The 16,005-nt window shown below is 46.4% G+C and overlaps 1 protein-coding gene and 1 pseudogene across 6 annotated transcripts in view; one reads left to right on the forward strand and one right to left on the reverse strand.

Annotated features, from left to right (window-relative positions):
* Pdzd2 (PDZ domain containing 2) overlaps positions 1-16,005 on the forward strand; it is a 372,451-nt gene that overhangs the window by 108,783 nt on the left and 247,663 nt on the right. Inside the window, exon 1 of one of the 6 annotated variants that reach the window (XM_076916411.1) lies at positions 2,339-2,468. The exons of the other annotated variants lie outside the window; for them this stretch is intronic. The gene's annotated coding sequence lies outside the window, so the exon portion shown is untranslated. Of the gene's footprint in view, positions 1-2,338; positions 2,469-16,005 lie in introns of those variants that run through there. 6 annotated transcript variants of the gene reach the window in all.
* On the reverse strand, positions 13,061-15,792 carry LOC117723728 (mRNA turnover protein 4 homolog pseudogene; annotated as a pseudogene).

Genomic DNA, 16,005 nt, shown 5'->3' on the forward strand with positions numbered 1-16,005 from the left:
AATAGTCTTTAGGCGTCACACTGGAGGAAAAGAATTCAGAAGGCACCCACTTTGGTAAATTCTTCACATAAGTTTTAATGATATGTGTATGTTCTCAAATATAACTTGGAATTAGAAACATGGAAACTCTGAGAAGCAGAGACAGGAAAAGATCGATGTCAACAAGAAAGCAGACTAGGTAGCTGGAGATGCGGTCTCTATGGAGACCTTGATCCAGCAATCCAAAGACCAAGACCTCTTCCAAGAGAATCAGAAACCCGAAGAGGAGTACAGCTCAGACAAGCACTTAACTAGTTGCATCCAACCACATTTGGCTCAAAGCGGAAGTAGCTGGTTTCTAGCAGTGGCCAAAGCATGTACAGATAACAGAGGCAAGGTAGTCCTCTGATAACAATATAAGCTCAGTGTGTGACAGGTGTTAGAGAGCATGAATCTCTGAGCTGTAACCTCAAGCTCTGGCTAGATCAAAGGCATCAAAATAGGTAAGCTAGAAGGCATTGAGTCTTTTGGAACAGTCTGGCTGTGGGGCATCAAAGAGAGGAATACCTGTATGTCATAGTGAATGTCAATCGACTTCTGCTCTGGACTCGCAGAACCCAGTGTCTTTCTACTCTCCATCTGTGGCAGTTAATATTGATTGTCACCTTGATAGGATCTATTATCCCCCTCCAACCCTTCAGGTCTTGGGCTGTGGGGAATAAGTCCTGAGGCTTGAGGTCATGGGTTGTTTCTCTAGACCAGATGTCTAAAACTTCTCCCGGAGCTTCTGGGATACTCGCCTCAGGATGAGAGGGTAGCTTCAAGCTTTTGAGGGAGCCTGAAGATTCTGGAAGAAAGCTTGTGTTTCCTTCTCATTTAAACAAAAACAAAGAACCAGGGTGTGTGTGTGTGTGTGTGGTGTGTGTAGTGTGTGTGTGGTGTGTGTGGTGTGTATGTGTGTGTGTGTGGTATGTGTGTGTGGTGTGTATGTGTGTTGTGGTGTGTATGTGTGTGTGTGGTGTGTATGTGTGTGTGGTGTGTATGTGTGTGTGGTCTATATGTGTGTATGTGGTGTGTGTGTGTGTGTGTGTGTGGTGTGTGGTGTGTATGTGGTGTATATGTGTATGTGGTGTGTGTGTATGGTGTATATGTGTGTGTGGTGAGTGTGTGTGGTGTGTGTATGTATGTGGTGTGTGTGTGTGTGTGGTGTGTGTATGTGTGTTGTGGTGTGTATGTGTGTGTGTGGTGTGTATGTGTGTGTGGTGTGTATGTGTGTGTGGTGTATATGTGTATGTGGTGTGTGTGTATGGTGTATATGTGTGTGTGGTGTGTGTGTGTGGTGTGTGTGTGTATGTGGTGTGTGTGTGGTGTGTGTATGTGTGTGTGTGGTGTGTATGTGTGGTGTGTATGTGTGTGGTGTGTGTGATGTGTGGTGTGTGGTGTGTGTGTATGTGTGTGTATGTGTGTGTGCACTCCTGCAAGGTGGCCCAGCAAATAGTGGCACTTGCCACCATGCCTGCTGACCTGAATTTGATGTTCAGGAGCCACATAGTCCAAAGAGAGAATCGATTCCCACAAGTTGTCACAATTCTAACTTCTATTTGCTGGCCACCACACATACACACACACCAAGTACATAGATGCAATAAAAAAAAACCTGCCCGTGCCCACCTGACCCACATTCTAGATTGTTCTCCCTCCTGCCGTGTTTCATCGTGCATCCTTTCAGTGCCCCGGTGTGCTGGTACCCTACTTTCAGCATCGCTTAAGAAGAGATTGCCACCGTTGCCTCAGAATTGTCCAAAGGAAGCAAACAGAGATTGGGCTGGTCTCCTCTGGCCCATCACTGATGGTTCTTTGTTCAAGCAACCCTCATTAGGCACATCTGGTGTCCATCCAACCTGTCTCGGGTCCGCTGGCCTTCCTGTCATGGTGCTGCTGATGGTGACTGGAGAGGAGGCATGCACCTGTTCCTCCCTTTCTGACTCCCAGGCAGGCAGTGGTGGCCAGGTTTCTCTATGGCTTTCAGTCTCAGCCTTCAGCCTGAATTTATAAACACACAACTGGAAGAGCACGATTTTTTTTTTTAAGTGAAGGCTTTAAAAAAAACAAAAAAAACAAAAAAACAGTAACGTAACTTATAATGAAGAAGAAAAACAATTTCCTGCCCACTGCTGTGTGCTCTCTTTCTCCCCCTCCACCCTCCCATCCTCTCTCCCGCCACCCTGCTCTACCAAACAGCTTGAGTAAATATGGCCCTAGGGAATACTGGATGGGAGAAAGCTGTGTAGCCTGGGTTGAAAAGCAATTAGTTGTCCTGGAGCAGTCTCCAAGCAAGCAGAGGCTCATCCCTGAGGTGAGCAGGCAGCACTGTGATTTAGTTCTGCGTTGGGCGGCTTGCTGACAGCATGCTGTGTGTCCTGGAGTCCCAAGGGAGGTGCCTGGCAAAGGCAGAGGCCACCACTTGCCTTTGCAGTGACCCTCTGTTGGTGAGTAAGACTGAGAAGCTTGGGATGGGTGGGGACTGTGTTCAGAGTTCAGAGTTCATATAGTGTGTGCCTATATGAACTCTGTCTGACTTGGACTTAAAACAGTAAGTTAGCATTCTACCCACTTGGGTTCTGCTGGACACTGTTTTTAGTTGACAGTGCAAACAAAACCAAACTTTGTTAAGGGCACTGTCTCCCACACCATGAAACCCAGATGTGTACATCTGAGAGATGCTAATGAATTGTATGAGAAGCAGAGTTCTGTATGCAAATAAATCTCAGAGGCTGCACTGTAATACTTTAAGCCTTAAGTGGCTTTCGATGGATGGCACAGGACTTCCCAGAGTCTTCCCTCGGAATGATGGCTTCAAGGAGACATGCAATAGAGAGCCATTCTCAAATGTCTGACACTGGGAGCCCTTCATCCTTGTTCAATAAGCCCCTTGCAACATGTCAGGTAGAAAATGTTTTGGTGTTATCTGATATATTCCTGTTCCTGCACTTCGATATTTTTCTTCTTTGCCTTTTCCCCTCCTTCCTTTCCTTTCTCTTTCTTTCTTTCTTTCTTTCTTTTGATTGAGGCAGGACTCCATACAGCCCAGGTTGGCCTCAAAATTGCTATGTGGCCAAAGCTGGCCTTCAACTCCTAGTCTTCTGTCCTCTTGTGTCCTGGGTGCTGGAATTACAGGTGTGTGATCTGATTCACTTTCTACTGATCTTTCAAAACAAATGACTGGTTTGTATCCAGTTCTCTGATTTTTTTTTAATGGACTCACTTGGACCATGTCTATATACCCACCCTCTAGAAAGAGATGAGGATCTTTTAACATTTTTAGATGGTCTTATTATCTACAGTATTGATGAAGAGGAAGCTGAGGCCCAAAGACATGAAGCAAGTATTGGTGATCACGTTGCTGGCCAGGCAGTGCTGGACTGAGTCAGGCAGGGTTCCCCACAGGTAACTCAGTGTCCTTCGTGGGGTTCTTGGTTTTCCGTCTGTTAATCTAGGACTCCACTCTTTGTGCCTCAATTTTTCTTTTTTAAAATACTTCACTTATTTTAGTTTACATGCATTAGTGTTATATGTCTGTGTGAGAGTGTCAAATCTTGGAGTTACAGACAGTTGTGAGTTACCATGTGGGTGCTGGGAATTGAACCTGGGTCCTCTGGAAGAGCAGTTAGTCCTCTTAACCACTGAGCCATCTCTCTACTGCCTTCAAATTTTTAATGTTTCTTTCTTATTCTCTTTCTTTCTTTCTTTCTTTCTTTCTTTCTTTCTTTCTTTCTTTAGTGTGTGTGTGTGTGAGAGAGAGAGAGAGACAGAGAGAGACAGAGACAGAGAGACAGAGACAGAGAGACAGAGAGACAGAGAGACAGAGAGTGTTTTTCTGTGAAGTCCTGGCTGTCCTGGAACTTATTACGTAAACCAGGCTGACCTCAAACTCAGAGATCTGCATGCCTCTGCCTCCTGAGTGCTGGGATGAAAGGTGTGTGTCCATGCACCTGACTCAATCCATGTTTCTTGAGAGGGAATTTGTCCATGTCTCTTAAGCTTTTGGCAGTTTCACTTTGCCCAAATTTAAATAGAGAGATTTGCTAAAAAGTCTTTTTGTTGTTGTTGTTGTTGCTGCTGCTGCTGCTGTTTTACTACTGTATTTGAAAACAAGGCAACAAATTGGGAGCAAACAATCGCTCTGAACCTTCTTTGCAGGCCTCTGTTTTCACCTGGTGCCACCATGCCCAATCAAAGGCAAAGGGATAGGGGCAGTGCCAACTTCTCAAAGCCCAGACCTGGCTGGGCATTAAATCTCTGCACAGGTGAGAAAGGAGTGTTGATAGTAGAAGGCCTGGCACCAGCACTTAGTTCAGATGAAGAGTGCCAGGCCTCCAGAGAGAGGCTGGCAAAAGTCGGATGGAAAGGCCAACAAGAAGCTCACGGCACAGTCCAATCATCTGCTCAGGGGACAGGGTGACCTCCCCAGATGCTACTGTGAGAGCTTGCCTAAGCCAGATGAGGCCTGTGCAGTTAGAACTAGGGTCAGCCCAGCAGAGGTGATGAGAGTAAGTTGGAACTCTATTAAAGGTATGCAGAATGGCTCTGCCACCCTTCCCACCTGACGTCACACTTGCACCAAAGGTCCTTATGGTACTAAGCAGGCTTAGGGACTCATTGGGGTTCCGTGCAGGGAGAAATGATGGCGGAGACCTGAACACACCCTAGACTTTCTCCACCCATTCACTGTATTCCTTATGTTCATCGATGCTTTCACGGATTCCCTAACATGGGGACATCGTTCAGATCATCTTGGTACAACATGTGCCGAGCGAGCATAATGCTATACCCAAGGGATTAGTAAACACAGCATGAACGAGTGCAAGGATGACCTATTTAACAGCAGTGGGGATGGGACGAAGTTTGCATGGATGCCTTGAGGTAGGGATCTTGCATCCCTGTGGGGCAATGAAGCTGCTGACCCCCCCACTTCACACAGTGTCAGTATGCTGAACCAACTGGACAGCTTGGTTACTGTGTGGCTGAACTAACCCAGCTAGAAGGAAATGCAAATGACTCTCAAGGCTACAGGTGTGTGTCTCCTTTGAAGTCTGTCCGGCAAAGGTGAAGCCGGTTCTGTTCTCCTCCCTGAGGATAAAAGAGAAGCTCTGGGCCTCCATGGAGTGCCAGAGTTTCAGGCCAACAGTGACATTTCCAACATCTCGAGCGAGCCAGCGAGTGCTTGCTTCTCAGTTACCGCTTGTAATTTGGAGTCTCAGTGTTAGAGGGGGACCCAGATCAAACATTGAAAGGCACACAACCTCCAAGGTAAAAAAAAAAAAAAAAGAAGGTAAAGTCAATACCAACTTAATTTTGACTAATAGCATCAGGTTTCTGTCCAAACGGAGCACTTGAGTCTTGTTTTTATAGCTTTCTTTCTTGTCCTTTAAAACCCTGCCCTGTTCTGAGTCTCTGAAGATTTGGAAGAGGGCAATTAATTTTTAATGCATAATGCAGAGTTTGGAAGAGGCAAGCGAGTCACAGTGTGGCAAGACTCCAGGCCCAGCCACGACTACTGGAGAAAGAGGTCTTAGGTTATTAGAGGAAGCTCTCAGTCACTTAGTTCATTAATAACATCTTGATTCTTGTTGAACACTTTCAACTAAAGTTTAAAGTTCAACTACATGTGAACTCTCTCCAAGGAGCAGGATCTAGATTTTGTTGCTGTTTCTTTCTTTCTTTCTTTTTTTTTTTTTTTTTTTCTCTCATGTGAGTCTCCCAGTGAAGTCGCCGTAACTCCTCAGTCTTGGTCTTTTGGATGACACTTATGAGCTCTGGCAGATGGACGCAGGCCTTTCTTTTCCCAAAGATGAAAAGCATGTCGCTGATAGTATTAGGCTGAAGAAAAAGAGCTCTGTGAGTTCTGCATGAGCACAAAGGAAGGGAAAGTAGGTCACGTTTGGGAGCCCGTTCTGTTTGTGGAAGTTAACGAGGATGAAGAAGAAAACGGCAGAGAAATTGGTTTTATCAAAGCTTCTTAAGCCAACCTGATGGTGTCACAGGCATGATGGGGTCTGACACCACTGTGGCTCTCCGGTCTCTCACAGGTTTATAGCAAACCTTCCTAAGCCAGGCTCAGAGACCGTCACACAATGGGCATTGATAGAGCTGACTGAATAGGATTCCCTGTGTTTCCCCTCAAGAAGGATTTCCACTGTTGCTAAGACAGGCTTCTGTGACGGAAGAAAGGATCTGGAGGCTTGTCTGTCTGGGGCAGGAGAACTGTAAGGAGCTGCTGTCCAGGTAACCCCAGACTTCCCCTGCCCCAGTTCCAGCATCCCGTTCACTGGCTGTTGTTGACTCTAAGGGAAGATCAGGAATGAACAGCAGCCAGAATTCTCAAGGAGCTCAGAGCGGACTCTTCCTCACTTTGATCTGGGGGTCGTGGGATTTCTTGGACTGGGCCGTCCTGAGGGAGATGCTAAGAATAAGCACTGATGACAACAGAGTAACCTGCCCCAGAGGGCAGCAACTTGGAGCACTGTATCCGCGTGGCGTCCAAGGGATGCTTGGCTTGCAGAGCCCCGAGCCAGGACGGTTTCTCAGCAGCTTTAGCAAAACCGTCAAGATACCCCAAGTTCTCTCAGCTCTAAGGTTTTTTTTTTTTTCCTTGTCTTTTCACTTACTTCCAGTTGTATTTTTTTTAATTGCACCTCATTTTTTGGTGGGAGTTGTGGTCTTAAGAAAAAATGCATGCTTTTTTTTTCCTTAAGAAGAGTGTGTGATTGAGTCATTAGGGAGGCCGGCTATTTATGGAAACACTGCAGTGATGCAATTTGTAAAAGGAAGAATCGCTCGATTGTGCAAATAAGCAGGGTCTTATGTTATGCTTGGGATGTGTCTAACCTATTTGCTGTTTATACGTGAAGAACCTTCGTGATATTCTGTCGCTCGGTGGCTCTGCATCTGACAAAAGAGGAAACAGTGCTTACAGAGACTGTTACTATTTTAATGTGTGTACAACTGCCAAGCGCTTTGGCGCGGTCTCAGTCTGTAAGGATGCTAAGTGTCTTCTAGTTTATCCTGTGCATAGCTGTCCATCCTTCCTTAATTCAGCAGCAGCATTAGTGACACTGAGCCTGTGCACACTTCTAGGCAGGGGCGGGGGTAGGCATCAAAGTGATTAGCCTGTTACATACTAGGCTCATGGGGAGGGAGGTGTTGGCAGGTTCCAGGGCCACCAGAGTTGATGTGAATTTGCACGGTATGCAGACACAGAGGATGCGAAGTTAAGTCACCAGGTCTGGCAGGTCTGCTGTGGGACTGGCCAGGGTCCACAGACAGGAAATCTTATTCAACAAGTGGGCGAGCACAGGTAGTGGAGCCAGCTCCCAAACTAAAAACTATTACGTCATTTCCTCACCGTCAAGAACAAGAGTAAACAAAATAAAAAGGCGAGGGGAACTTTTCTCCAGGCAAGGTCAACGGTGTGCCAAGGTAAAGGTCAGCTGAAGCAGGAGAGACCACGTGTTTAAGGCAGCAGTTTTTAACCTGGGGGTTGCAACCCCTTTGGGAGTTGAACAACCCTGTCATAGGGGTCACCTAAGACCATCAGAAAACACAGATGTTTACATTATGAGTCATAACAAAATTACAGTCATGAAGTACTAGTGAAGAGAATTTTACGGTTGGGGGGGGTCACCCCAACATGAGGAACTATATTGAAGGGTCACAGCGTTAGGAAGGTTGAGAGCCATTGGTTTAAAAAAAAAAAAAAAAAAGGCTACTTTGTCACTCTTTGTGTGATCTTTGTATCCTCTATTCTGCCTCAAGTTTTTTCAGTCCTTTAGTAATGCTGTTAGAGTGTATAGATGTCTCTCAAATGCACTATTTTAAAGATACCAGAACCCTTTCTTTTTTTAAAAAAAAAAATATTTATTTAATTTATGAATGCTCTTCTTCATACATATACGCAGACCAGAAGAGGGCATCAGATCCCCTTAATGATGGTTGTGAGCCACCATGTGGATGCTGGGAACTGAACTCAGGACATCTGGAAGAGCAGTCAGTGCTCTTAACCACTGAGCCATCTCACCGGCCCCACCAGAACCCTTTCTTAAGGAGCAAATTGATGAAGAAACAGTGTCTAAATCGGTGAAGGTGGTTGTACTTTGTTCTGGTGGCACTAGGGTGGAGTTGGGTTGGAACTACAGTCTCTAACTTCTTGGTTTCAGTATTACACATCAAGGTGAATTTTGACACCACAGGAACAACCCTGGAAGATGCTGGATAACATGTTAGGCCCCTACCTGTCTCAGAAAATTGACAAACAAGCCTTTGGAATTAGACTTGCCCTTTTCCATAGTTTCCTGGACACGTTTTCTCAAAGGGCCCCCTTCTGATTTGTCAGAATCCTCATATCTGTAGAGTCAGGCCTCTTTGTTAGTCACCAGTGAACCAGGGCAGCTACAATAGCAGAGTTAGGAAACCACCAACAGGAGCCGGCCCACACTACAGATAATGCATTATCCCTAGTCTGCTTGAGAAGGCCATTTAGTGACAAGTCTTCCTGCCCAGCTCCATCGTGTTCAGAGACAGAGGAGTTGGTGATTTCAGGTGGTCTTGAGATTCAGTCTCTGGGTTAGAAAGTGAGAGCCACTGCATAGCAGAGGTGCCAGCTTTCACTCCACACCCCAACGTCTCTCATATGGAGAATTCGTAGCAAGTAGAGGAAAAGAGGATAAGACCTTCTTCCTGCAGAGACCATCAGCTTTCAAAAGCGAGTCAAGCTGGGGTTGGAAGCCTCTCCTTTAGTTGCAAAGGCTGTCTTGGGTTTAGTGGATCACAGAACACCCTAATTCTACACAGTGGCAAATCTGAGGTCTCATGGCATATTCTTCACAGTCCATAGATAGACCCTGAAATTTGACATATCAGGTGTCACAAGGCTGTGACCCCCAGTTATTCAAGAGACTGAGACAGGAGGGTCAGCTTGAATGAGCAAATTCAAAACCAGTCTGGGCAATTCAGTAAAACCATTTCTCAAAATACAACATGCAAAAAGGGCTGAGGCACTAGCCTGAGTAGTAGAAGACTTGCCCTGAGTGTGAGGCCAGAGGTACAGTCTGTGCTCCCCTAAAATAAACAGAACTTGGAAATGCAATATTAACGTCTGGATTGTTGTCCCGGCTCTGCCCCTCGATCCATAGCTTTGGATAAGTCACTTGGGATTTCTGGGCCTGGGTTTACATGTCTGTTAGTGTCAAACATGTCTAACCACGGTGAGCTTAGAGTGAGATTGCTGGTGTAAAAGTGTGGTGTGTGGTCATCAGCTAGACAAACAACAGGGAAGACCAGACTCCTGGGGAAAGGGAGTGTGCTTGAGCTGCGGGTTTTGGTTAAATGCCCCAATAGCTCTATGTCCAGGCAGGGGCCACAGTGAGCTCCCCTCAGCTGCTGACCTGTTGTGAGCTGCTGGCTTTGTGTGCCTGGGGCCTGGTGTCTGTTGTGTTTGCCTGCTCTCCTTACCTGGACACTTGGGATTCTTTTATTTTTAAGAATGTTTAAATTTTTAGTTATGTGCAAATCTGGGAAGGAGGTATGTGCACATGTGAGGGCAGGTGCTGGCTGAGTACAGAAAGGGGGCATGATTGTCTGGAGCTGGAGCTGCAGGTGGTTCTGAACCACCCAATGTGAGCGCTGGGAACTGAACTTAGATGCTCTGCAGGAGTAGCAAGCACTCAACTGGTGAGCAGCCATTTCTCCAGCCTTACAGTGGCCCGGGGGGGGGGGGGGGGTTGGATTTCAGCAAGACCCTACTCAGAAAATGAAATCCTGGGAAGTGGCAGGGCATGGTGGCACACACCTTTAATCCCAGCACTCCTGGGCAAACACAGATGGGCTTGTGAGTTAAGGCCAGCCTAGTCTATACAGCAAACTCCAAGCTAGCTGGGACTACCTACTGAGACCTTGTCTCAAAACAAGACAAAACCTGGAGAACAGGACAACAAGAGAGAGGAAAAACAGAGACAGGAAAGATGTGAGTCACAGACCTGGAGAGAAAGAGCTCCCTCTCCCCCTCCCTCTCCCTCTCCCCCTCTCCCTCTCCCCCTCCCTCTCCCTCTCCCCCTCCCCCTGCTCCCCTCCCCCTCCCCCACTCCCCTTCCCCCTCCCCCTCTCCCCCTCTCTTCCTCTCCTCTTCCCCCTCCCCCTCCCCCTCCCCTCCCCTCCCTCTCTCTTTCTGTCTCTCTCTCTGTCTCTCTCTCTCTCTCTCTCTCTCTCTCTCTCTCTCTCTCTCTCTCTCTCTCTCCCTAACATAGGAACATAGTCCACCAAGTCATGTTCTCTCATGGGCCCAGGCTTACCAATTAAACTAAGCTGTCTGGCCACTGAGCCCCAGGGACCCTCCTGTCCCCACTTCCTCAGAACTATGGCTATAGGGGTAGACCAACACACCGCATGGGACTGAACTCAGGCTCCCATGCTTTCCAAGCAAGAACTTCACTGAGCTGTCTCTGTGGCTCAAAGGATTAACTCCTATACAAAGAGTACACAGACCTGTAGGGGAAAAGTACAGAAAAAAAAAAAAAAGATTTAAAACAACTACTTGTTGGTCTCACCTCTCAGAAATAATTAATGTTTTTGCTGCTTTGCTTCTTGACTTTTTACACATGTCAAAATTCATACACATAGACATTTAAAAATGGAAAAGGACCCTCCTCGGCTGCATGCTGTTCCATGTTTTAACAAATAGTTGCCTCCAGTCCTCGGGCTGTCCTGACTCAGATCGGTTGCGATTTCCCCAGTGTAAAGACTCCCACCATTGCTGATTTCAAACTACCAAAATGATGTCAACCAGCTTGGAAACTTCCTGCAAATTTCACAGTCAGCTCTTGGGAACCAGCAGGAGCCAACTCCAGCAAACTGCCAACAAAATTCTCCTTCCTAATTAGCCTCTCTCTCTTGCAAAAATCCTTGTGTCTAAACTTTGAAAGTTGTCTCTTGTAAATTACTTTTTTTTTTAAGTCAAAATTTGTTTTCTTTGGGGGAATTTGGGACTGTGTCATGTTCCATTCAAATGAGTGTAAATATATTTTAATCAGAGGAGAAGTAGTTTTCATGCTCCGTCCCATAGATCTTTGCACGTGTGGGGAGGGACCGACACATTTTTAATAGGTAGCAGTAGTAGAATATAGTTTAAAACTAAATAAACAACAGACGGATGTGTTCAAGCAAGAAAGGATGTGATGGCCTGGAACTGATCCTTGGATCCATTATCTGTGGATGTGTGACTTACTAAAGACCCCTTGTGGCCCAAGGACATCAGTTGTCCCTCAGTCCTTTCTGAGGGAATCTGTCTTCCTCTCAGGTTTGTCCAATGAGACCAGGGCTACAACTGTTTGGCCCAAGTTAAGCTTCCTAATCAGATCCACGTTTTCCTGGTCAACAGGGAGATGGGAGTCGGAAGTGGGAGCAGAGAGCTCACCCACAGAGCATCAGTATGGAGTCACCTCCTCTTGGCTCTTGTGTGAGCAGTTGGGCTTAACAAAGCTGGAGAGTAGCTCATCTCTGGTCCTTAGTTAATGGAGAAGTCATGGATGCCAAAGGTCTCCCACGCCGGGCTTTTAATTGGCCTCTGTGAGCTGAGCTTTGTGTGGGCTCCTGATAACAAGCCTGGCTCTCCCAAGGGCAGTATACAGGGGCAGCTGACTCAAGCTTCATGACTGTAGGGAGCAGCCTGGGCAGGCGTTAGGGCGAGGGTGGTCCATTGACACTCAAAGACTTGGCTGTTCCCTCCGCTAGTGTAGCCAGTGTGTACGGAAAAGGATACAAAGTCTAATCTGGATATCTGGGGTATCAGAGAAAGGGCGAAGCCAGCATCCGTGTGCGTGTGTGAGTGTGTGGCATTATATATACATGTATGTGTGTGAGGGGGTATGCTTACCCATGTGTGCATGTATGTGTGTGTGTGTGTGTGTGAGACATCATGTATACATACGTGTGTATGAGGGGGTGTGTTACCCATGTGTGCATGTATGTGTGTGTGTGTGTGAGACATCATGTATACATACGTGTGTATGAGGGGGTGTGTTACCCATGTGTGCATGTATGTGTGTGAGACATCATGTATACATACGTGTGTATAAGGGGGTGTGTTACCCATGTGTGCGTGTGTGTGTGTGTGTGTGTGTGTGACATCATGTATACATACGTGTGTATGAGGGGGTGTGTTACTCATGTGTGCATGTGTGGCAACAAGTGATCAACTTTGGATGTCTTCTGCTATTAATATCCATACTGTTGGTTGCTGCTGTTGTTACTTTTGTTTGAGACTGGGTCTCTCATTGAACTTGGGGCTTGCCATTTCAGTTAGATTACTGGACAGACAACCAGAGCATGTGACACCGTGCCTAGATTTTACATGCACGCTGGGGACTTGAACTCGGTTCTCGTACTTATGCAGTAAGCACTTTTCCCACTGAAGAATCTCCCCACTTCTGAAAAAGAAAAAGAAGGAGCTGGAGAGGGCTTAGAAGTCATGAACACTGTCTGCTCTTCTGGAGGACTCAGGTTTGAATCCCAGCACCCACATGGTGGCTATAAAACATCTGTAACTCTAGTTCCAGGGGATTCCACACCCTCTTTGGGTCCTCCGGGTACCAGGCACACACATGGTGCACAGACATTACATGCAGGCAAAACTCACCTGGAGTTTTGCTGAGAGAGAAGAAGGGAGCGTGTGAGAAAGGGAGGGTGACGGGGTGTATTGTATGGGGTGCTGGTCAACGCTATCTCTGAAGTGGCCTAGAAAGTTACCCTGTCCCTCTGCCCTCAATACAACACCCTTAGATTAGCAATATGTGTCCCTGAGCCCTGAAGCTAGTCATGTGGCTGTCGGGTCTGACTTCGTAATGGCATCCCAGACCACTCGCCAAACAGTATTCTTTTTTTTTTTTTTTTTTTTTTTTTTTTTTTAGTGTTCTCAGCTATCTACAGTGCTGGCCTACCCAGCCCTAGCTCCAACTAGGTTGGAGCAAAGTCCTAGGCCTTTTTTTACTAAAAGTCTCCTCTTTAGTAACACCCTGCAGACACACTTTTATCCTTTATAGAAATGCCATTCCCTAGCATCCTCCCTTGTCTTTATCCATAGCAAAATAAATAGCTGCTCCCTCCAGAGGGGTGACAGCAGTCCTGGGGGGTCCAGCTGATATGAAGAACTTGCTGGAAGGCCTCAGTCCTGGCTCTTAGAGTCAGCTGTCATCCTCCTCCTCCTCCTCCTCAGATTCTCCCTCAGACTCAGGTGCGCTCTCGGGCAGATCATCGTCCATCTGCTGAAATCTTCCTGACTGGGCATCCCACCTGTATTTGATGGTCACTTTGAATTCAGCCATCTCATACCCTAACAGCTTCAGGACATGGGCCTGCTATGGGGTCAACATGTCACCCTCCTTGCATACCTCATAGTCAGACAGCAGGGTCACCACACCTTTCTTGAGGGCAGTGGGCAGACCCAGCTGCCTCATCTGTGGCTCCATGGAATGAGGGAACTGCTTCAGGGGCCCTGGATCCAGGCTCACAGTAAAAGTTGCTTTGATCCCTGCTCAAGCAAAATCCATTTCTGTATACTTTGTGAACCACTCATTCACCTCCTCCTTCGTGCTGTTGGTAAAAAGGAGCCCAACTTCACCTCTCAACTTCTTGCTGACCTGATGTAGGTTGTCTTTGTATTCATCAGACGGGCTTCGACCCAAGGCCACCATCATCACCTTGTTTTTGCCAAAGAACATCCGGCTGTGCTTCCAGGCATTCCGGATGTCCTTCGGCTTGCTGTTCCTCGTGTTGGCCACAGAGAAGATGAAGAGGTACTTACTTGTAGGTATCCACACATTTCCGAAGCTCTTCTATCAGGTGCTGCTTCAGTTCCAAGCCTTTCTTGGTAGTTTTTGTTAGGGAAACTTTCTTGTCTCGCTTGGATAAAGGCACATGCAGCGGAAGACCCGGCCAACAGTATTCTTTTGAGTCACTAAGATAACACTCTGTTCCTATGCATCTAGAAAATCCAGAAACATAAAGTCAAAAGCTTCTGATGAACTTCCCTGACATGAGAAGCCATATTAGTGAGTATTGTTTAAAGAGATTGCTTACATTTGTAAACAAAACCCATACACAACCAAAGCTCATAGGGGGAGCTTATTGATACTTTTCTAAGACAAAGGCCCAAAATAGATTGTATCCATTCTCTTGTCTATGTAAGGAAGGCTAAATGCAAGTGTAGCCTGCCCCCACCTAACCCTTCACAGCTGGAGACCCTCCCCACTCTCTTAGCCAAGCTTTCTTACTTGATGCATGAATGCACCGCCCACAGGCTCACCCTAAGAATCTCGTACCCTCAGCTTACACAGTGGCTCCATTCTCCACATCATGCTTTTTATCCATCAGGTTCTTTAAGTTACACATTTTTTAAATATATTTATTAGATTATGTATTTTATCTATATGGATACGTTGTCAGCATATATGTCTACACACCAGAAGAAGATGTTGGATCCCATTACAGATGGTTGTAAGCCACCATGTGGTTGCTGGGAATTGAACTTGGGACCTCTAGAAGAACAGTCATCTGAGCCATCTCTCCAGCCCCCAGGTTATACATTCTTTATTTTTATTCTAGGAAACTGGTATCTCTTGAAGGTAAAAGTAGAACCTACTGAGTCTGGACTTTTCAGTAGGTTGTGGTCATGCCTGGCACAAGGTAGTAGGCACCCAGCAAATATTTATAGGGTGAACTGGCCTCCGTGTGATGTCTGTTTCATCCCCTTGCCAGCTGTGTGTGTTTGTTTTTATAGTATTCATGACTAATCTGTATTATTTTCCTTTCTTCCTTTACTAGAATAAAAAGGCTTAGGGCCGTCTACTACTTGCACTGTGCCTTTGTTGGTGGATTGAAGATGTCATTAGTTTCTAATGGCTTTGCTGTCCTGTTTAGGACCTTGAGATGTGGGTTCACTTTTCCAGACTCAGTAGTGTAGAGATCAACTGCCATCTGTCAGCTCTAAAGGTGACTTATAGATGTTTGGAAATGTCTGAAGCCAGAGAAGGCAGCATTCGGAGGGTTTCAGAGTAATAGTTCCAGCTGAAGAACCAGGGACCAGCTCAGTGGGTCCAGGAAGGGGGGGCAGATCAGGTCAAGCACATGTGGGTAGGGTGTGTATAGGTGGGTGTGGGTGTGGTTTGCCCACCATTCTGCCCATATACCAGGGATTCTGGGCATGGAGGGTGCCTGAGGGACTCTGGCCTCTGCCTTTGGCCATGTTTCAGAAAACAAAAACAAACAAACAAACAAAAAAACCTTAATAAGGCAGCTCTAGACAGCACACACTAGTTTTTATGGTGCTGAAGATATGTAAATGTGTATTTTCTGCCAAGGAACAGGTACATTTATTTTCTATTTCTCATCAACAAACATTAAAGCAAGGCTATTTTGATATAAACTCAAAGAAAGGGGAAGACTAGGATCAGCACCTTGCTTCCACCCTCTGTGGTGGAGCTAATGGCAGGAGGACCCAGCTACAGGCCTGCACATCATAGCGTTTGCATTTCCGTGCCCAGCATAGATTTCTCCTTTAAGAGCACCCTTAAATAGAGATCAGTGCTGGTAACAGGGTGTTTCCAGATCCGAATTAGAGACATGTAACCTTAACCAGCTTCAGCAGAAAAGATACCAAGTGTCTCCTTGTTGTCCACACATCATCAAAGTCCCTCCCACGCTGTCACTCCTTACATTAAGGTCCAACCTAGACTGGTACCTGTGGTACCTGGTGGCAGCAGACATCTTTCACACATTGATGACTTCAGAGATAGAAAAGGGTCCTGTGCATCCTGGTGTCACTAAGAATGGGATGAGGTCCTCCTGAAGATCCCACAGGCTCTCCACAACTCACTGGCCAGGCCGGATCAACCTGCTTACTCTGAAAAGCACTGACAACCAGGGCAGTTAGCCATTCATGACTGCTGATCAAAAGGTCAAAGGAAGACAATTGACTTC

Source organism: Arvicanthis niloticus, chromosome 19, assembly GCF_011762505.2.
Source record: "Arvicanthis niloticus isolate mArvNil1 chromosome 19, mArvNil1.pat.X, whole genome shotgun sequence".
In the NCBI taxonomy this organism is placed as follows: domain Eukaryota; kingdom Metazoa; phylum Chordata; class Mammalia; order Rodentia; family Muridae; genus Arvicanthis; species Arvicanthis niloticus.